This window comes from Galleria mellonella, unplaced genomic scaffold, assembly GCF_026898425.1.
Source record: "Galleria mellonella isolate WM207_F2 unplaced genomic scaffold, CSIRO_AGI_GalMel_v1 utg571, whole genome shotgun sequence".
Lineage (NCBI taxonomy): Eukaryota > Metazoa > Arthropoda > Insecta > Lepidoptera > Pyralidae > Galleria > Galleria mellonella.
Genome location: NW_026442121.1, coordinates 131,664 through 154,470, shown reverse-complemented (window position 1 = coordinate 154,470; position 22,807 = coordinate 131,664). Strand labels below are relative to the sequence as shown.

General features: G+C 33.5%; 1 protein-coding gene across 3 annotated transcripts in view; it reads left to right on the top strand.

Moving 5' to 3' along the window:
• The first annotated feature begins 268 nt into the window (after positions 1-268).
• Positions 269-22,807, top strand: part of LOC113509355 (protein Wnt-7b) — an 85,988-nt gene continuing 63,449 nt past the window's right edge. For all 3 annotated transcript variants that reach the window (XM_052899476.1, XM_052899474.1, XM_052899475.1), the window contains exon 1: positions 269-512. The gene's annotated coding sequence lies outside the window, so the exon portion shown is untranslated. The remainder of the gene's footprint in view (positions 513-22,807) is intronic.

The window sequence follows — 22,807 nt, the reverse complement described above, 5'->3', positions numbered from 1 at the left end:
GCGACTCAAAACCTTTCTTCCCTACCGATTGTCAATTCTTTGAGCTATATAACAAACTAATTTAGCTTGCTTATCCTTAGGACTACGTCGGTCACTTTGGTTCGTTTGCGAATATTCTCATTTCCGATTTCATGTAAGTATGGTGCTGCAAACGCCTTAATAATGACACCAATATTAATTTACAAATGAGACATGTCCAAAAGCGGCCGAGTTTTCCACGAGCATGTACACGGCAGGTTGACGTGGGATAGTACGAATAGTCCACTAGCAGTCTACAGCGGGACAAGCAACTGGCTCGGCCAACATTAGTGGATGCTGCAACTCCCGTGAGGACGGACGGCGACCGCGCGCTCTCGCTACGATCACCATTTACGAACTCTTCGAAAAAAGTTTTCGACTCTTTTCTCTGCAAACTTTTTTAGATTAGAAGTAATAAAAACAGTTTTTCTGTAATTATTTGTGGACATCGGTGTTAGTGTTTGTGCGTGTGAATTGTTGTTGAAGTTTTATAGGTAAATAAGTTTTTTATTTTATTTTAAACTTTTATAAATGTTTTATTCATGTTCTTTTCTATCATAATTTTTTTAAATATGAACACAAAAATAATTTCGATATAAAAATTGAATAATTTGAAATAAAAATAAAATAATATATTCTAGTTAATTAAATTTTAATTAATGTTAATTACAATTTATAATCCACTACTACTAATGTAATATTATTAGAAAAAGATTTTATTAGTTAATTGTAATGAAAATACCCAAAAAAAATTATTTAGCCGATTTTAAAAATTCTTTCACCTATAGAAAGCTACATAATCAACAAGTAACATGTGCTGTATTTTATTAAAAAAAAAACCGTGCCAATTCGGGACTATATTATATTTTTTTATACTTTATTCATTATTATATCAACATTCGTAAATGTACATAAAAAGTGGTGAAATTTAATCGACTCAAATACAGTTTTAATGCAATTTCAAAACGAGATTTCAGACTTACTTTTTTTGTAATTTTAATAAAACACACTCTCTGAAAAAAATATTATCAAATTCGTATTTCGTACGAATTTTCCTTGATTTTCTTTTTTCGCGAATTATGAAGTGATAAATATTTTATACGAATTAACGAAAAAAAATGTTCTAAATTAATATAATTAACAGGTAAATTAAATAAAAAATAACAAACTAACTCCACAGACCGTTGAACTGTGCATTTCTAATAGAATGCATTCACAAAACAAATACGAACTGGACAGAATTCGAAGATGGTGTATCTATTTAAATGCAGACAAAACTGGACGACCACTTGTCAAGATAACATTAATATTTATAAAGATATACATAAATTTAGTTTTAATTATACATAATACGTTTCTATTCCATGATGTTCCAACTTGTTTCACGACTCGACGATAAAAATTACACGGTGACACTTCTCACACTATATTAATCCGATTTTATATATGTTTCATGTAAATATTTGAATTAAAATGGCTATAATATCTGTTAAGGCATAAAATTAAAATAATATATGGCAGAAAATATTGGATTACTTAAAAATATATATAGTGATTTTGTATAGACGATGCCTACTTATCAATTCAATTGAAATACATTTTACATAATGATAACGTAAATAATTGATATTTCCAATAACCCCCGAATAAACTAATAAAGCAATTTATTATGGACACTAGGATTAATTCTAAGTCGTCTTTATTTATAAAAATAAAAATTCCAGTTGGTTACTGAATCGAAATTATCACTTTTAGAATTAGTACATTTTACTTCGTAACTGCTAAAAATGAATTATTTACAAAAAATTATAATTAACATCACTCGGGACGATATGTGGATTCTAACGATATCCAACACATTTAAATCTGTTTAGGCATTTAGAAATTATAATAGAATAAAGAAACTTACATATTAGAACTCTGCAAACATTACACAAAACTTTTTGAGTATTGTGAAAAAGAGATAGATTTACAAAACAGTTGTGTTTTCTATTAATACCTATTTTGCGCTATAATGTCTACTTTCAAACAATTCCAAAAAAGTAAGGGATTCTCGGTTCAATTCGATTTTTTTTTGTTACCTCATACTTCGTCATTTATAAACCTATTTAGGAAATTCATATTTATCTAACAAGATGTACTTTCAAATATAGTCCTATAAAAAATGTATCAAAATCACTTTAGTACTTACTTTTTAAGTATGTTTTTTATATCATTGAAATCGTTTTGTTTTTATGTAACACAATCTAAACTGTAAACCTATTTTTTTTAATTGAAAAAGTTTACTTTCAAGGCACATTTTGTTAAAATTTAGTCTTTTTTGTAGAAAATGTTGAGTCATTAGATTAAATATTGCTTGTTTTCCTTGTAAGATTTTTTTTTTCAAAGAAAACATATCTTAATGGCATCTAACGTCTGTTGTATATCTAAGGTAGTTACTAAGTAGGTAAAAAAATATGTTAATAGACTTGGAATCGTTTTGTCTCGTTAGATGTGACCTATTTATCATTTGGGTCTTCGTATTTCATATAAAAAATATGTGGTCCTGGCTGGAAGGGAGCCATATAGTATATTTGAAAAAAGAAAAATAATTTATTTGAATTTTATATATCATTCTAATATTTTTTCATTTAATATTTTATAACTATAATATTAATATGTAAATAAATATAAAAAATACTAGTGAAACTATAAAAGTAATATAATTTTGGAGTACGTCGTCTAATATGCATAACTAATTTTTAATTAATTATTTAAAACATCTTAAAACTTTTTCTAGTCAATTACTAATTATTCTAATAAAAGGAAATTGAATAATAAATATTATGTAATTGGTGTAATTCTGTGGCACTTGTTATTATCATATGATCCACACTAAGTATGGAGGGTATACTCCTGGTTGACCTGGGAAACATTGCTTTACCCCTGTCGCTAGCTTCCTATTTTAATTCTTTCTTATCGGCACAAAAATTCACTTAAATTCTGCTTTCTTTTCAGTTTAAATAGATAATGCATACTGTAAAATTTCATTAAATTAGAAATTAGTATAAACATTGTGGTAAGATGGTATGGGATTTTTTTTGGCATTTTTATATCTTTAGGAAAAACTTTCAGTTATAACATTCAAGTCTTCATAATAACCCTTCATTCCACGCACAACCACTCTTTGGAATCAACTTCCAGCAGCAGTATTTCCGAACCGATACGACAACATAATCTTCAAGAAAAGAGCATATTCCTTTTTAAAAAGGCCGGCAGCACACCTGCAATGCCGTTAGTGTTGTAGGTGATCATGGGCGGCGGTAGTCACTTACCACCAGGTAAGCCGCATGCTCGTTTGCCCCCTGTGTTGTAAAAAAAAAAATACCTACATATACATACCTTTGTAGCATACATATAAGGGTATGTATGTGTATATGTACATCTATATGTATACGTATATACGTACAATAATCAGTCGGACAACGCTTGACCGATTTTAATTTTGAATCACAAATGCTAATGGTTCCACTGAATGAGAAGTAGCAACCGTCGGCTGTAGACATGAACAGAACCGCGGACAACAAATACCTAATACTTTGTAAATGTCATTGAACACTCATTCGTAACAATTCTATAAAACTTAAAATATTATACTTCTGTCCTTTAATTACCCTGTAATTTTTATTGTCACATTCCAGGGGTGGTCGACTTGACTAGACCCAAGATTTACTATTTATTTATTTATTTTATTACAAGAAACATGGTAAGTGTACAGATGTTAACATAGGTGTAAGTTCTCATATTTCGCCATAATTAGACATGCAAAATATAAAAACTTAAAAAGAATAAATGTTAATTAAATAAGTCATTAAAATTATTAATAAATTACTGACGATACTCTGTGCGATCTACCAAATACATACTTTTTGAAATCTCAAATTAAACAACGTAGTTCAGTACACAATTATGTAGTATTGTAGTATTGTTTATATTATTGAGAACAAAAAACGTAACAATGAAAATTATTCTTAGTAAATACTTATTTATATTAGTGTGAGCATTGCGTCCGAGCATCTTCCGCTGGATTAGCAAAATATTATATTTTCCCTTGTCACGATCGACTGGACTACAAGTCACGATCGATCGGTCCATCGCGATCGACCGGTCGTATTCTATCCTTCAAACCAAAAAACAGACATGGGAGCTTACTTACTGATAACTTGTATGCAAAATGTAGTATCAAGATTAAAAAAGCATACTTTCACATTTATAATGAAAGGAACGTAGATAGATGACTCTCAAAAATTTGACATTTCTTTTATTCATTAAATCAAATATGTTTGCTTGTATTCTTTATTAATTTACATTCCCACATGTACATACATATATTCGAATTTACGTAAAGTAAAAGTGAAAGACAAGTAATAAACCAGAGAATTTAAACGGTGAAAAGGGTATCTTCAAGTTTTTGTTATAATAATTTGCCTTTTTCTTAGAATTCGCAACTTTGAGCTACGTAGCTCGCAAATCATAGCTTACCATTTCATACCATACTAAAATAAAAATAAAAACTTTTTTTTATACAACTTAGAATGGCAAACAAGCTGACGGCTCATTTGATGGAAAGTGGTAACCGTCGCCTATAGACATGAGCATGATACCATTCCATTATTCCTCTGTAAAACACCATATCCCACCAAAGTCATGCAAACACAACTGCTTCACGGTAAAACACGAATGGGACATAGGTTGACTTTTGTACAAAATAATAATAATAATAAAACTACCATACCATATTAACTGTTCCATTGCTGAACATATGCGTCCCCTATGAGGGGAGTTTTGCTAGTATTTACCCCGCTAAGCAGGCGCGTTGGCAACCGCAGTTAGGCTTTGGTAATGTTTTAAGAGGGACGCTGCTGCCCATCTTTTGATCAAACCATAGCTTAAATACTGTTAATTATAGTATAATAAAAATACAAAATACTTAAAATATATCAATTGCCAAATAAGTAAAATAAAAATAAATAAATAAATAAAATTGTAAAAAGAATCATCAAATTAGCTGAATTACTTTTAACGTATAGTAGTTGGGATCGAGGACGTCATAAATCATCTCACACATTAATATAGAAGGTTTAAAAGTAACATACACACAACAAATACACCCAAATACACATACGGGAGAGGGAAAGAGGAAGACTTTGTACAAAAGTCGATTGCTTGGGTACCTCTGTCCCATTCGTGTTTCAACAGTGAAGCAGTTGTGTTTGCATGGCTGTGTTTCGGTTTGAAGGGTGGGATATGGTGTGAATTTACTGGATACAGAGGAATAACCTAAGTCCTCAGGAATGGCAACGCATGAGGGGTATCATAGGCGAAACAGTATACTCTGTTATGTCCATGGTACTGCTTATGTCTATAGGCGACGGTTACCACTTTCCATCAGGTGGGCCGTCAGCTTGTTTGCCATTCTAAGTTGTATAAAAAAAACACGTATACCGTCGAATTTAGATCCTACTTTTCTAACAAAAAGAACCGATAATCCTTTTCATACAATTTATGGCAAAACAAGCTAATAGCACACCTGATAGGAAGTGGTAACCGTCGCCTATAGACAGGAACCATGAACATCCCTCATGTATAGGCTGCGGACTATGGTGTTACACCTTCGTATCCTGTAATTTTACTACTATATCCCACCATTCCCCACCCTTCAAATCAAAACAGCCATCCAAATACAACCACTTTATGGCTGAAATACGTAAATAATAACACCATAAATACACAAGCAGACGAGTTTTGTACAAAGTCTATCTCTGTTAAAGTGGATAGGTCTATCCGTCCTTCTATTTCGAACTGTCCCTCTCACCGGGCACACGGCTAGTTAAATAAATATTCACTTCTCGCAGTCTCGTCTCAAACATAAATATTTTTTCTCATGAATATTATTATAATTTTATGCGTTTAGCGCCGATAAAGTGGAATATATTGTTATTCTGCGCGTAATAATGCTAAAATTAAACATAGCGTGATTTAAGTACATTACATTAATGATTATCGTGAGGACATACAAGTTTACAACAAGCTATTCGCTGTACAAGTAACTAAAGATCTCAGATGTAAATAGAAATAGAGAGCGCAAGGCTTCTAACTTATATAATTTATACTGTACCCGCGAAATATCGAGCAGCTCCTTTGGACTCCTCAACGAAGAAACTTAAAACCTTTTTTAACTGTTTTTTTAAATATATTATCACTATATCCGCCGTTTACAGCCTATAAGAGGGGTTTGCAATATAACATATATTGTCAACTATATATTTATATATATATTGATTACCTGCTACTCTAAATAAATTTTAATTCAGCGTCATTAGCAATTACTGTGATATAATACTACATATACAGATAGAAGGACCATCATCATTATCATATCAACCCTTAACTGTCCACTGCTGAACATAAGCCTCCCCCTTGGGGGGTTTTGCCAGTAGTTGCCACGCTTGGCAGGCAGGTTAGTAACCACAGTTAGGCTTTTAGAGATATTTTAAGAGGTACGCTACTGCCTATCCCTCGGCTTCCCTCAGTCGCACCTTACGACACCTACGGGAAAGAATAAATGGAAAAGATGGAAGGATGAACGGCTGAAAACACACCGTAAAAGTTTTTTAGTAGCATTTTGGTAACGAACCCATAAAATGACTAAAACGTGACTTACAAATTCAACAAAACAAATTTGTTAACAAGAAAATATCAAAAGATGATGCAAGCTGACGGCCCACACGATTTAAAGTAATAAGTATCGCCTATGTACACGAACACACCATGGATATCACATAACATATACAACACATGGTGACATATAATCACCATTTGTGAATATAATTGGCTTATGTCTCCATATACCAATTTCTAATGCTGCACCTAATTCAGGACCAAAAATCGACACGTAAATTACATACTAATGCTCCATCTATTTCTATAGATATCAGTGGTTATGATACAAAATACTTTAACGACTCACACACTGTCATGTATGGAAGTATAAATGGCTCTCTTGTAATACGAGATGAGATAATTTGAGATTTTATACCACAATAAAACTGACTACAGTCTTAACAAAATTAATAAAGGATTAACACGGAATGCCTCTTGATGATGCGTTTGTTAAACCATAATAATAAATATTCAGGTAGAACTGGCATTGCAGTGGAATCAATAATAATAATTATAGTATAAAATAAACAAAAGGAATACTTGAGCTAACAATAAAACAGTCTTCATTTGGTAAATACAAGTAAATTAATAGAAATAAAAATTCGATTAATTGATGAATGTTTCTCTGATAATTTCAAGAAAACTTAATTACCTTTTAATTAATTAAATTTTTAAATTTAATTTTGTTTATATTTATTTAATTTTGTTTTATTTTAGTATTGTCTAATTTTGTGTTTTGTTTACTTGTATTTTATTTTGTGCAAATTCTAGTGGCTACCAAATTACTATTTAAGTATATAATTATGTATTATTTTAGCTGTTTGTTTGCCTTAAATAAATAAATAAATTCATTAATTTCTATTGAAGTAACCATAATTCGCCCTATGTTTCCGGCATAGAATAGGCCACCCCTTTCTTTACCATAGGTGTCATAAGAAGCGACCAAAGGTCAGGAGACGGGCAGCATCATCCCTCTTAAAATTAAATCACGAAGAAAACACTGAGTTTTGCTTATCTTGATTGATTACAGGTAATCGATTAAATTGAATAAGTTTTTATTGAAATTTATGTTTATTTTATGTTTATACAACAAACTATAGTCTAATGCGACACTCCTAGTATGCAGGCGTCCATAGACTACAAAATTTTTATTCGAATAGACCTCTACAAGCTCTTTCATTTTTTTTTAAATGGGCAGAAGAGATTTTTTGTAATACGAACTACCAATCTCATTGCTAACAATATACCCTGTCAGATCGACCTCCACGTGATCCCTCTTAAATGGAGGGAGAGGGAGACTTTGTACAAAAGTCGTTTAATTGAGCACCTGTCCCATTCGTGATTCCACCGTGAAGCAGTTGTTTTTGCATGGCTGTTTCGGTTTGAAGGGTGGGATTTGGCGTGAATTTACAGGGTACAGAGGAATAACAACTGAGTCCTCAGGAATGGCAACACATGGGGTATCGTGCGCAAAACAGTATACTCTGTTATGTCCACGGTACTGCTCATGTCTATAGGCGACGATTACCACTTTCCATCAATTGGGCCGTCAGCTTGTTTGCCATTCTAAGTTGTATAAAAAAAAAAAGAAAAAGGTAATCTGTGTGAACAATAATTAATTATTGAGTAGGCAACACTACGGAAAGCAATGTTATTTCCATTACAATCGCAACAAAACGGTGTCCGGTGTCGGGCAATAAAATGGAAATTAGCATTAAATGTTGATGCTCTCGTTTTAGCGCCCATAAATATTCGCGAATCGGTTTATTGCGTTTTTTTTTTATCTTTACCTCTAATTTTATGGGATAGCCCATTAGTGGTAGCTGTAATTTGATAACGTTTTGAATCTGTGGCGTTTTTGTGTGACAGGTTTCGAATTATTAATCTATATATGTATACTACTATTCGTACTAGAGTGGGTGTGTCCGTTTAAATTTCCGGCAACTTTCCGGCGATGTAAAATACCGTTAACAAATTGAATTTATTCAAGAAACTATATAGAGAATATTCCCCTGGATGAATGGATCCCTGATATGTTGGATTTTAAAATGCTAGGCGAATGTAAGGATATCATTTCATACATTCATTGCAATAGCTATTTTGGATAAATCTCTCATTCATCAGCATTTATAATAAGACTACTAATTGACTCGGAAAACATGACTTCATTCCTGTACCTGTATTTAAAAAGTACTTTTTCTCTTATCGTAAAGAAAACTATAAAATCTCTCAAATTTCATTAAAGTCTGTTGAGCTATTTCAAGATTAGCACTAACGAACATCGTAACAAAGGACTTATATATATCACGGCATACATCTCTTTTGCCTAAAAAATATGCTATAGCAAAGTAAATTCATTTCAATTAATTACGTTTTTTTTATTGTATTTTATTATTTCAGGACAACACAGTTTTAACAACACATAATAATTTGACAATAAAATACTTTATTAGTTGATGAAATTTGCACAGATAATAAGTACAAGTGAAGGAAATACATAAAAAGAAACAATACTATTGAAAATTAACAGCAAACATACCAAAGCTGTCTTCCGTGGCTTCGCCGTGAATCAGTTAACACAAAGTATCTTATATGCTAAGTTGAGAACTCTATCAAATTATATTTAATTGTATATACATGTATATTTGTATATACATGTATATTTCATTCAAGTCCGTTCAGTAGTTTTTACATTAAACAATAACATCCATTTATCCATCGTTACAAACTATCGTATTTATTATATTGATAGGGTTCCCTTTAAAAACATCTCTAAAAGCCTAACTACGATGGCGAATCCATCTGCCAAGTGTAGCAACTATTGACAAAACTGTCCTTACAGGGAAGGCTTATGTCCAGCAGTGAACAGTTAACGGCTGGAATAATAATAACAAAATAAGATTGCGTACTACACAATTTTATTAAAGTTACAGTCGTCTTCTTTGCCACTGCTTCTAAATACTAATATATAATAATATACATTATCAATTTGTGGTAGAATACATATATACATATCTGTCACGCCTGTCTCCCATTGGGGTAGGCAGAAACAATGAAATGCCAAATGTTTCTAATCACACAGAACTCTTCCATTTCCTCTACAGAAGAATTAACTTACTAAATATTAATACTATTACTTATTGCAAAAGACCTATTTATTCTTACATACAAATAAAAGTAAAGATAAAAATCGTTCGATAGATTTGATAATGTAAGCGTAGTTTTAAAAGGAAACAATTCAGACAGCGCCTCAAGGCAAAATGAATTTAAGCTTAAAGCACCATATAACGCTACAGTTAAATACATTAATTTAAATGTTATATTCATAATTTTAATATTTACGATACCTACAGATATGAAATGACAAATGAACCATTATAAAAATGTATTACGTCTCTAAAGAAGTGTCCACAACAAGCCAGTAAAGTTACATAAAAACAACGAATTTAAACGTAATATATTTGTTATTTATATATATATATATATATATATATATATATATATATATATATATATATATATATATATATATATATATATATATATATTTATATATGTAATTTTAGTATGTACACATATATATACAATAATTAATAGCAAATTCCATTGTTTCTGAAACTTCCCTAATGGGGAGAGACAGGTCGTGTACACATATATATACTAATGAATATATAAATAAATAAATATTAGGTATTTTAAAAACAATAAAATTTAAAATAAATTTGTCAACACTTACGTGAAACACCGTGACAATGTGGAATGACATTTCCCGTGACGTGTCTCTTTCGTCCTATAATTAATAATAATCCTGTCCCATTCGTGTTTCTACCGTGAAGCAGTTGTATTTGCATGGCTGTGTTTCAGTTTGAAGGGATATGGCAGTGAATTTACAGGGTACAGAGGAATAACACATGAGTCCTCATGAATAGCCACACATGAGGGGGGTATCATGGGCTTAACAGTATACTCTGTTATATCCATGGTACTGCCTCCCTACATGTCTACAGGCGACAGTTACCACTTTCCATCAAGTTGACCGTCAGCTTATTTGCCATTCTAAATTGCATAAAAAAATCTTGGGTTCTTCAAAGGTAGTATAATAAATCACTTAGTGAACTGGCATAGCTCGACTAACTGTTGACAGTAAAAAAAAGAGTAACACGTTTGATTGTATTCATAGACAACGACGTCTCTAGGATGATGGAGTCACATGTCATTACCTCACAACATCAGAGAAGTATTTTAAGAAGAAATGTGCTCTTTCTCTGAAGTTTTCAACGTGGTATCTGTTTAAAAATACTGCTGGTGGAGGTCGGTATTATTTCTTTAGTATACTCACAATCATCTAGATAAAATAATTATTTTGAAATAGTTAAACATGTTTATTTAAACTTTAATGACGAATAAAATATGATACAAAAGACAGACTTCTATAGGCTTTCCCTAACAGTCAACTTTTCGAATGTGCAGACATATACTAACATATGAACATGCACTGTGAACACGGTTCAATTTAAAGCATCAAACTTGATTTCCGAATGTCAAACGACGCACGCCCGAGTTTTATTATGTTCTTTTAATTAGCGTTTATGTTAATATTGTTTTTATACGAACACTCGTCGTAATGACCAATTAGCGATTGTAATGGGTTACGAAACATATCATTAGTAACAAGATTGTTTTATAAAAAAAAATCGATTATTTGCCGTGTGGTCCTGGCATAGAATAGGCCACCCCTTCCTTTCCCGTAAGAGACGACTAATGGAGAGCAAGGGATGGGCAGCAGCGTCCCTCTTAAATCATCTCTAAAAGCCTAACTGCGGTTGCTAACCAGCCTGCCAAGCGTTGCAACTATTGGCACAACTTCCCTTTACGGGGAAGGCTTATGTCCAGCAGTGGACAGTTAACGGCTGAAATAATAATAATATGAACCTAATATTATAAATGGGAAAGATTTGAGAAGAGATAAACTCAAAAATATATAATCGATTCCAAAAATTCTTTCCCCAATAAAAAGTTACATTATAAGTGGCAACACGGGCTACATTTTAGTTAAAACAAATAAAAAAATTCCGAGGCATAGTTCTATGGCTATATACCACACGGCGATTGGGTTCAGAGCTACTCTTTATTATTTCCTCCTAAAGGTTACAATAGAAAAAATATTACAAACAATTAGAAGAACAAATTACACTGAGAAAACAAATATATATATATATATATATATATATATATATATATATATATATATATATATATATATATATATATATATATATATAGTTTATACATGTTTATCTCATTTTATGTTTATACATGTATATGAAAAGATTGATGAATGTGGAAGAAGTGAAAGAGGTTTGTTTGAATCGTAGCATTTGACGTTCCATTGTTTCTGCCTACCCTAATGGGAGACAGGCGTAACATATATGTATGTATGTATGTAGTTTATACATCTATTGATAAATACATCAAGTTATAATTTACACTGTTGTTCACGACTTTACACACGTTATTTTGTATTTACAGTTGTTTTCACCTTTAAATTAAAATATTCAAAAGTTCTTACGACCTACGAGTAAGTCGCAAATATCAGCTTTCTAGACAAACCTCTTGTTCATAAAAACGCCAAACGTCCCATAAACCTATTTTAGGTATTTAAATATTTTGCCTTTTTGTTTTTCTCCCAATTTGAAAGTAAGTGACCCTCCAACAGTTGCATAAGTTTGTAGGTGATTTTAATTTTCAATCGACTTCAAAACGAAGCTTCTCAATCCAATTGTGTTTTTTATTTGATAAGTCCATCAATTATAAACCGATTTGGAAAAATCTTTTTTATCTGAAAGAATATACTACATATTAGTATATTCTTTCACTATATTTATATAATCTTATACTATAGTCATATAGTTAGTCTCATTGAAATTTTATTAAAATCTGTTTAATGCCTTCATTTTTAAATTAAAATATATAGTCTTGTCATAACTGAAGTAAATTTTTTATATAGAAAATAATCTCAAATTATTATGAATAAGGATGTTAGCAATCTTGGCTGTGTGTTGATAGTTTGTTAAAACAAACGCCTTTATTAATACATATATATTTATTTTCAAATACTAAAATGCTCCACTGGATACGACTAAAAATAACCAAATCCATGTATTATAATGACATCATGCAAAAGTTATTCTGTCGTTTGTCATACATTTGTTGGAACAGAACCAACGCAAACCAGTTAGACATAACAGTGTAGTCCACGGCTAGTTAGCCGAGATAACCTGAGCTTATTAATCTTACATCAGCGTCGTTCTTCTTATTGACAAAACGTATAAATCGATGAGATTTTTTTTAATGGATGTGAATGGAATGGTAACCCCGATTGCGGTATCGATATATACTGGCGGGGCACCAGTGAGGGATGATAGGTGAAGATGGAACAGGTCAGTTGGCCCATCGTGACGAATTCATCAAAAATTAATCACAATGGTTTCCAGGGGGAACCGAATGGAGGTCGACCTGTTAGATATTGCTAGTAATAGGTCTGTTGGAGCTCATTATTAACAATCCCTGTCCCCCCAAATCGATAAGATAGCACGATGTATGCAGTGTAAGTAAATAGTATTTTATTTTTAACTCGACTTTACAGAAGGATATTTTACTACACGACATTGGGATATTTAATGATAAATGAATCATTTTATCATCATTTCAGCCGTTAACTGTCCATAACTGAATATAAACCTTGCCTATAAGACTAGTTTGGCCAGTAGTTGCCACGCTTGGCAGGCGGGTTGGCAACCGCAATTAGGCTTTTAAAGATAATTTAAGAGGGACGCTGCTGCCCATCCCTTACCCTCCCTCAGTCGCCTCTTACGACACCACCGAGAAAGGAAGTAATTTTAACCTCAAATTTCTGTTTCGTTCGTCCCCGAAATTTCGGAAAATATTTCATGGTAGGCCCTCAGAAAGCACGACGCTCACTTCAATAACGGTGGGGCATCAATAGTCCATGAAAATAATAATAATGATAATAATAATAATTTATTTGGACCAACACTTTAGGTACTATTATGATTACTAATAATTAAATTATTTAATATTTATTTAAATAAATAACAGTAAGATATGTCAGAGGCTTGCGTCGTGTAATGTGTGTGTATGTGTGTGTGTGTGTGTGTGTGTGTGTGTGTGTGTGTGTGTGTGTGTGTGTATGTGTGTGTGTGTGTGTGTGTGTGTGTGTGTGTGTGTGTGTGTGTGTGTGTGTGTGTGTGTGTGTGTGTGTGTGTGTGTGTGTGTGTGTGTGTGTTTCAATTTCGTGGTTTTGTTCGTACCAAAATCTACCCAGTAAATGGAGCTTAACATTTCGTTCATCATAAATCCTATCCTAATAGTCCAGAGGAATGATATTTTATCATTTTTATTCATTTTAAACGGCATGTATTATGTAATTTTAACATTAAATTTCTGTTTCGTTCGTACCCGAAATTTCGGAAAATATTTCATGGTAGGCCCTCAGAAAGCACGACGCTCACTTCAATAACGGTGGGGCATCAATAGTCCATGAAAATGACATAAGCAAGCTTCGACATATGGGACGATCGCTTAATTAGTTGTGACACATCACGTAGATCATGTATAATGGACGCCTGTCGTTGACTCCCACGGCGGGGCTCTGGCGGACCCACGTTACGTAGCCATCTGACCACGAACGTCTACCGTTTTGCTATTAGTCATAGATTAGCTGGCACAGATAAAACAATGGGTCAATAAAAAAAATATTTAACTAATTTAATTAGCTTTTGGAAGCAGGTAATCCCTTTTACTAGAGGGAGACTTTGTACAAAAGTCGTTTGCCATGGTATCTCTGTTCCATTCGTGTTTCAACCGTGAAGCAGTTGTGTTTGCATGGCTGTGTTTCAGTTTAAAGGGTGGGATATGGTGTGAATTTACTGGGTACAGAGGAATAACACCTGAGTCCTCAGGAATGGCAACGCATGTGGGGTATCATGGGCGAAACAGTATACTCTGTTATGTCCATGGTACTGCTTATGTCTATAGGCGACGGTTACCACTTTCCATCAGGTGGGCTGTCAGCTTGCCATTCTAAATTGTATAAAAAAAAATACCATATCAAAATGAAATATGCCTGGAGCATATATATTTTAAGTTAAACCTTCAACTTCAATACAACGGTGAAAACCGTATCTGATTTGAGACACTAATTATTGAGTTATGCCGGAACAAGCTTACAGGCAAACAGACAGACGAGAGAAAAAAAAAAATTTTTTTTCTTTTTATACGAAAGCATCTTTATAATCTGTATCATTTTTTGAAGGGGCAACAATAAAGAGCTTTCATTTATTCATTCAAATATGTTTATTCAGTAAACGTAAATTTAACCATTTTTGAATAGGATTCTTTTATAATTCTACCGCCCAAAAATCTAAATATTGTTATTCTGGGCTCCATTCATCGTCACCGTCCTATCAGACTTTAACTGTCCACTGCTGAGCATAAAGCCTGGCAGGCGGGTTGGCAACCGCAGTCAAGTTTTAGAGACGTTTTAAGAGGGACGCTGCTCCCATTCCTCGCCCTTCCTTAATCAGATCTTACAACACCTACGGTACAGGAAGGGGTGGCCTATTCTATGCCGGGACCACGCGGCCAAGCTTCTATTGCTCTTATTAGAACTCCTCATGTATATATATATATATATATATATATATATATATATATATATATATATATATATATATATATATATATATATTTTAAATTTTTCGTATATACGAGACATCTCGTACAAATATCGTCTACAATTTTATTTTATTACATTAGTATTGTTTTTTTTTCTTCTTCAATATCTCCTATGAACAGATGTCGTCTAGTCACGATTTAATATGTGTTTCCCTTAGTCTTTGCATCACAAAACAACAACAGAAGCTATATGTCCGTCTATAAACGACTAATTGGCCATAACAACACAATTTCGGCATCCGTTCGCATATTATTAACCGAAAACGGTACGATACATACATAAACATATGCTAACCAGCAGTTATTCATTTTAATTAATTTTACTGCTGCAATAAAATGTTGATTGGTATTTAATTGAATCATGATTTAAGGTGGAAAGTGGTTGGAATAAATAGTTTTATTGGTGATACTGGTACTAATGTAAACGATACGACCATGTTGTGTAACTATTTGATGTATAAAAAATCAACAACGTTAACTGTTACTCCCGCCTCCTCCGAGAGTTTTTTTAACCCTTCTTTGCATAATGGTGGAAATTTCCATCATAACATTGAATGCCCAATAATTATATTAAAGAACAATTTTACTTTAACTTGATCGTGTCTGGATACCTTTTTAATGTCCTTTAATGCAGAAAAAAAATCATAGCTGTCAAATTTATTTTTTTAACCATTTTTCCATTAATTTTGAAATGAATTATATCACCGATGATTTATTTCACCACTAAAAACAATCATGCAAAGAAGGGTTAAAGGATGATAATGAAATGGTAACTCACCCTCTTCCCCCTTTCGCCAACAGTATACGCTGGCGAGGCACTAGTGAAGCATGATTAGTGAAAATTAAAAGGCAAATCAATACACCTGGGATTCAACACGATGGTGACCAGGGGGGACCACATGAAGGTCGACCTGACAGCTTATCTTGCTAGCAATGGGACTGGTAGCCCACTTTACTGACAATCCCCCTCCCCGCCTCTGAGAGTTATCATGATAATGATCTTCGATTCGGTCCTAGTCGTTTACCATGAAATGAAAATCCAAATTTTCGAACTCAATTTCGTGTTTTTGTTTATACTAAACAATAAATGGTGACATTTCATTCGTCATCTTTTTTTTTTATACAACTTAGAATGGCAAACAAGCTGACGGCCCACCTGATGGAAAGTGGTAACCGTCGCCTATAGACATGGACATAACAGCAATACCATGGACATAACTCAGAGTATTCCTCTGTACCCAGTAAATTCACGTATCCCACCCTTCAAACCGAAACACAGCCATGCAAACACAACTGCTTCACACGAATGTTGAAACACGAATATATATATATATATATATATATATATATATATATATATATATATATATATATATATATATATATATATATATATATATATATATATATATATATATATATATATATATATATATATATATATATATATATCTTACATCAGCATCGTTCTTCTTATAGACAAAACGTATAAATCGATGAGATTTTTTTTAATGGATGTGAATGGAATATGTGTACGACGAGAGGGTTTCACACTCAATTCCCTCTACTTACTCCGTAAAGAACCTAGCGTGAAATAGCGTGAATTTATGTAAAAACAATGTCGTTGATTTAGTGTGACCGAAACCAATCGATGGTGTTTGCTTCCGTAACGAAACGGCAGATTAACGGGAGTTATACTGTTTTTAATCTCGGTAAAATTACCGAATGGTAATTCTCGAAGTCATTTTTTTATTGAGTGAAAATGGCATGGTAACCCCACCTGCGCTATCGGTATACACTGGCGGGATACCAGTGAGAGGTGATGGGTGAGGATGAAAAGGCAGGTCAGATAGCCCATCGTGACAAATTCAACGATAAATTAGTCACGATAGTTTCCAGGGAGAACCGCGTGGAGTTCGACCTGATAGAGTAAATTGATAGCAATGTGGACTAACCTCCCCATTACTAACAATCGCTTCCCCCTCTCGAAGTCATTATCTCTAACAATGATGAGGAAATAAATTCCATAATATCTTACCATTTGTTTCTACCTAAAAATACCTTATATACAAACCCTATAGATACGTTCTCCTCTCGGGTTCTCAAGGTTGACTGGAAGAAATCCCTTTAAGGGATAAGTACGCCTGTGTACATTTTTATTATAACCTAACATTAATACATATAATAATAAAATAATAACTGGTCGCTGTCGGTACATGGAAGATATATAAGAAAAACTATTATAGGGGGCTTTATGAACGCAATAGAAACCGAAAACAATTAATTTTAGAATTTTTGTCTATTTGTTTGTACGTATATGCGCGCTAATCTCAGAAACAGCTTAACCGAATTGAACGCAGTTTTTATTAATATATTGCAGTTTACTTCACTTAACATTTAATGTTTGTTTTATTTCAATCGGTTCATAAATGAAAAAACAAAAAATAAATGTAAACAATCACATATAAAATGCTATAAAATAACCGATCAGTTGAATTGACTGAAACTTTATGAAGGTATTAGGTACGTAATTATCATTTAAGTATATAATACAATATTGAATGAATTGAATTAACTCATGAAGTGTTCCAATGAGAATGATATATATATATATACATACTTGGGTATTTACATATATATATGATATACTACATAGAAGCGGGTAACGCCGCGGGAAACGACTAGTCTCTATTATAAGTGAATGTACAAAAGCATATGAATAAATAAATATCTTAATTTGGAGACGACTTCAACCTTTACATTGCATTTAACTAAAAAATATTTATAGATATAACAGTTCAAATGTCAATGTGAAAGTCTGATGTAGCAAAAAAAATAGGAATCGAACCCGTGACCTTTTATTCGAAAAGCAATCAGAGCGACCGTTATAGCAATCAAATGCCTAGTGTGACTTGTATAAAAATTCCTATTACAGCTGCGTACACATTCACAACGATAAATTTATAGAATTCATAGTTTCCGAAACCGTCCGCTAGAGGCGCTGCTGTTTTTAATTCGTTCTCGCCTGGTATTCCGCTTGCGTAAAATTATAAAATTCAAAGTTTTCAAAACCATCCGCTGGAGGCGCTGTTAAGTTTTTAATTCATCCTCACCTGGTATTCCACTTGCGTATACTGATAGCGCAGGCGGGGTTACTATTCCATTTTCATCCCATAAAAAAACAGTAGTAACATAAATCTATTACATTCACACTAGAAACTCAAGTCATCACTTTACGACATCTTGTTATCGTATAACGGACATCTAAAATGAAATAACTCCAATGACGTATAGACCATTTCTATAGAATCTTTTAGAAAGGTAAACAAAAGGGTCAGTGACCGGACAGTAATGTCCAATTACAGAATCGATAAACAATCGATGAATTTTATCAAAAAGTTAATCATATAATTTCACATTTAGTACATGATAACATTTTATTATATTATCGTGGGTGTCGTAAGAATCGACTAAGAAAGGGCGAAGGTGGGCAGCAGCGTCCCTCCCAAAATATCTTTAAAGCCTAACTGCAGTTTCCAACCCACCTGCCAAGCGTGGCAACTACTGGCAAAACCCCCCAAGGGGGAGGCTTATGTTCAGCAGTGGACAGTTAAAGGCTGAAATCATGATGATATTATTTATTGTTCTTCTCAAAAATTTAGTAGTAAACTTAAAAATAACTTAACTGAGTCCTCAGGAATGGCAACGCATGAAGGGGTATCATGGGCGAAACAGTATGAGTATACTGTTATGTCCATGCTACTGCTCATGTGTATAGGCGACGGTTACCACTCTCCATCAGGTGGGCTGTCAGCTTGTTTGCCATTCTAAGTTATATAAAAAAAATAATAATAATAAATTAAACGAAACTTTACTAAAAAAAAATTGTAAAAATAAATTTATAGACGGCCTTTCACTAAAAGTGACCTTTTCTAGGCCACCTTTCGATAGAGAATAGTTATCTACATATGTTTCTTTTTCTCAATAAAAAATTCTATAAAACTGACTGAAAGCTGTCGATCAATCAGTAACGAGTTGCCATAATAATACCATAAATCAACGCGATCAAAAGATCAGTAAAACCATAAAGTTCACCCGTTTACAACCTGATTAGTACGTCGTGCCTTTTCATGATCGCGACATGAGAAAGTGCGTAGGCTTTTTATAGTCACTCACAGGCGAGACTAGCATTCAATTAGGCATATGAACACTAGTTTTTGCCTACAGCTTCGTCTGAGTTAGTTTCATTTAAAAAAATTCCCACAAGTGTATTGATACATGAAAAAAAAAACAAGATTCACAGTCCAATGTTAAAGTTACACTTAAAACTGTTCCAAATTTAAATTAAAAAAATAAATTGTTCTCCTTTTTTTTTTTTTTTTTACAACACAGTGGGCAAACGAGCATGCGGCTCACCTGATGGTAAGTGACTACCGCCGCCCAAGGCATAAGTAGGTCCGAATATTGCCGCAAACAATAAACTATATATACTATATTATAATGTATATATCGACATTACATACATACATATCTGTCACGCCTGTCTCCCATTAAAGTAGGCAGAAACAATGAAACGCCAAATGCGTCGATTCAAACAAACCTCTTCCGCTTCTTCCACATTCATCAATCTTTTCATACACGCTCGCCGGTTACGGGTACGTTTAATTTGGCCCTTCTTCAGCACGTCGCCTATTTGGTCGACATACGTCCGTCTAGGGCGGCCCCTACCGACATCTCTATTCATTCTTGCTCGATAAATCTCTTTCGTAATTCTTCTTTCATCCATCCTCTCCAAATGACCAAACCAACGCAACATTCCTTTTTCGATTTTTGTCACTACATCATCTTTCAGTCCACACTTCTCTCTAATCCGTTTTAATTACAAATATACATAGGTGATTAATAAAAAAGCGGGTTAGCAACCGCAGTTAGGCTTTGGTGATGTTATTAGAGTAACGCTAATTGAGTACCCTTAGTGACCTCTTACGATATCCACAGGAATGGAAGGAGTGGTCCATTCTATGCCGGGATCTCAAAGTACTTATACATGTATTTAATTTTTAAAAATCTCAACATTTTCTTTATTGTAGACTAGTAAATTAAATAGCGCCGCATCAGTCTCGGTATAGAATAGCCCACCCCTTCTTTTCCCGTGGGTGTCATACTCGTGGGCTCATCTCCCAGTTTCATTTATTCCATTTTTTTTTTTATTTATACCTTTTTAAGCAACTAAACGTGCCTCTAACTAACCTCGTTGTGTATGGCCCGGTATAGAATAGGCCACCCCTTCTTTTCCCGTGGGTGTCATAAGAGGCGACTAAGGAAGGGCGAGGAGTGGGCAGCTGCATCCCTCTTACAACATCTCCAAAGCCTAACTGCAGTTGCCAATTTGCCTGCCAAGCGTGGCAACTACTAGCAAAACCCTCCAAGGTGTAAACTTATGTTCAGCAGTGGACAGTTAAAGGCCGATATAATAAATAACTTAATATATATATATATATATATATATATATATATATATATATATATATATATATATATATATATATATAATATGTATACCGTATTTAAAATAATTACTTTGTTTCTATTTTTATTTTACTATAAAATTAAAGTCTGTTTTTTTTATATTATTCCTAATGAAACGTAACTAAGCGTGATGCAATTACTACATTCAAATATTAGAGTATTCATGCACGTAATTACATAGTAACGGACGCTGGATTAACGAAACAAGATAATGCACATGTCAGTTTTTCTGATGCTGCAAAGGATTCGGGTGTGGTCTAAAGGTAGAGGAGGAGGAGAGAAAAATTTGGTTTTATTACACATTAACGAACCGAACCAATACGACAACATCATCTTCAAGAAAAGAACATATTCCTTTTTAAAAGGCCGGCAGCACACCTGTAATGCCGCTCATGTTGTGGGTGATCATGGACGGCGGTAGTCACTTACCATCAGGTGAGCCGCATGCTCGTTTGCCCCCTGTGATGTAAAACAAAAAACATTAAATAATAGTAACATAATTGCCGTGTAGTACCGGCATAGAAGCGACCACCCCTCTTTTTCCCATAGGTGTCGTAAAAGGCAACTAAGGGAACTTAACAGTCATCCCTCGACCGTTAAGTTCCCTTTAGTTAGCTTTCCATAAAGATATATTGTGTGATCCTGGCATAGAATAGGCTACCCCTTCCATTCCCATGGGTGACATAAGGAAAACATATTGGTCGAGGGATGATTAGCAACGTCCCTCTTAAAATATCACCGAAGTCTAACTGTGGTTGCTAAACCCGCCTGCCAAACGTGATAACTATTAGCTAATCCTATGTGGAGGGAGAGGCCTATGTTCAACAGTGGATAGTTAACGAAAGATATAATAAACATGATAATTATACATTATTATCATTATCAATACAACCTATCCACCGTCCACTGAACACTTGAACATCAGTGATCGGTCTCATATTACACCACAGAATACGATCCCGAGCCACTCGCATCCAACGACTTCCTACAACATTCTTAAGATCTTCACTTCATCCCGCAGGGAGTCACTCCACTCTACACTTGCCTATATGGGATCGCCATTCGAAACGACGGAGATCATATACCATTCATGTCTTCATTTAGAATTTACGTACACTTGAGTAATAATTGAAACAGTTCATAAAAACACCTGATTTTTTTTTTTATTTTTCTGTTTTTTTTTTTTTATTTTATATTTCCAGAAGAATAAAAATAGATCTTTAATATTACTAGTGTTCACCAAATAAATATGTTTTCTTTCTTTCGACTTATCGCTTGTCACTTGCACCATACACTGCGATAACATCCATAGCTACCTAATTGCAAGTTTGATCAATTTAATTATAGAACAACATATGGTCCATCCGAGCCCGGATCAATTTCGGCAAACCTTGACATTTGCACGTCAAGCATGAACCTGTCTACGAGCTAGACGGACCTACGCCGCCTCTAGTAATAATAGATTAGGTATAAACAAACTGACAAACATTCGATATACTAAACACTGGGTATACAAATTACATACTTAGGCACTAAAATTATTATACAACTAGCTGCTTCCTGCGAATTCGCCCGCATGAATTAGTACATAAAGTAATCATTTTATAATGTATATTTCATATATGAATCTTTTGCTCTGTAGGAAAACAAACAATACTTTTTTTTTATGGGTGAAAATGGTATGGTAACACCGCCTGCGCTAACGGGATACGCTGGCGGAGCACCAGTGAAGGGTGATTGATGAGAATGAAAATAGGCCAGTTAGACCATCATGATGAATTCATCAAGAATTAACCATGAT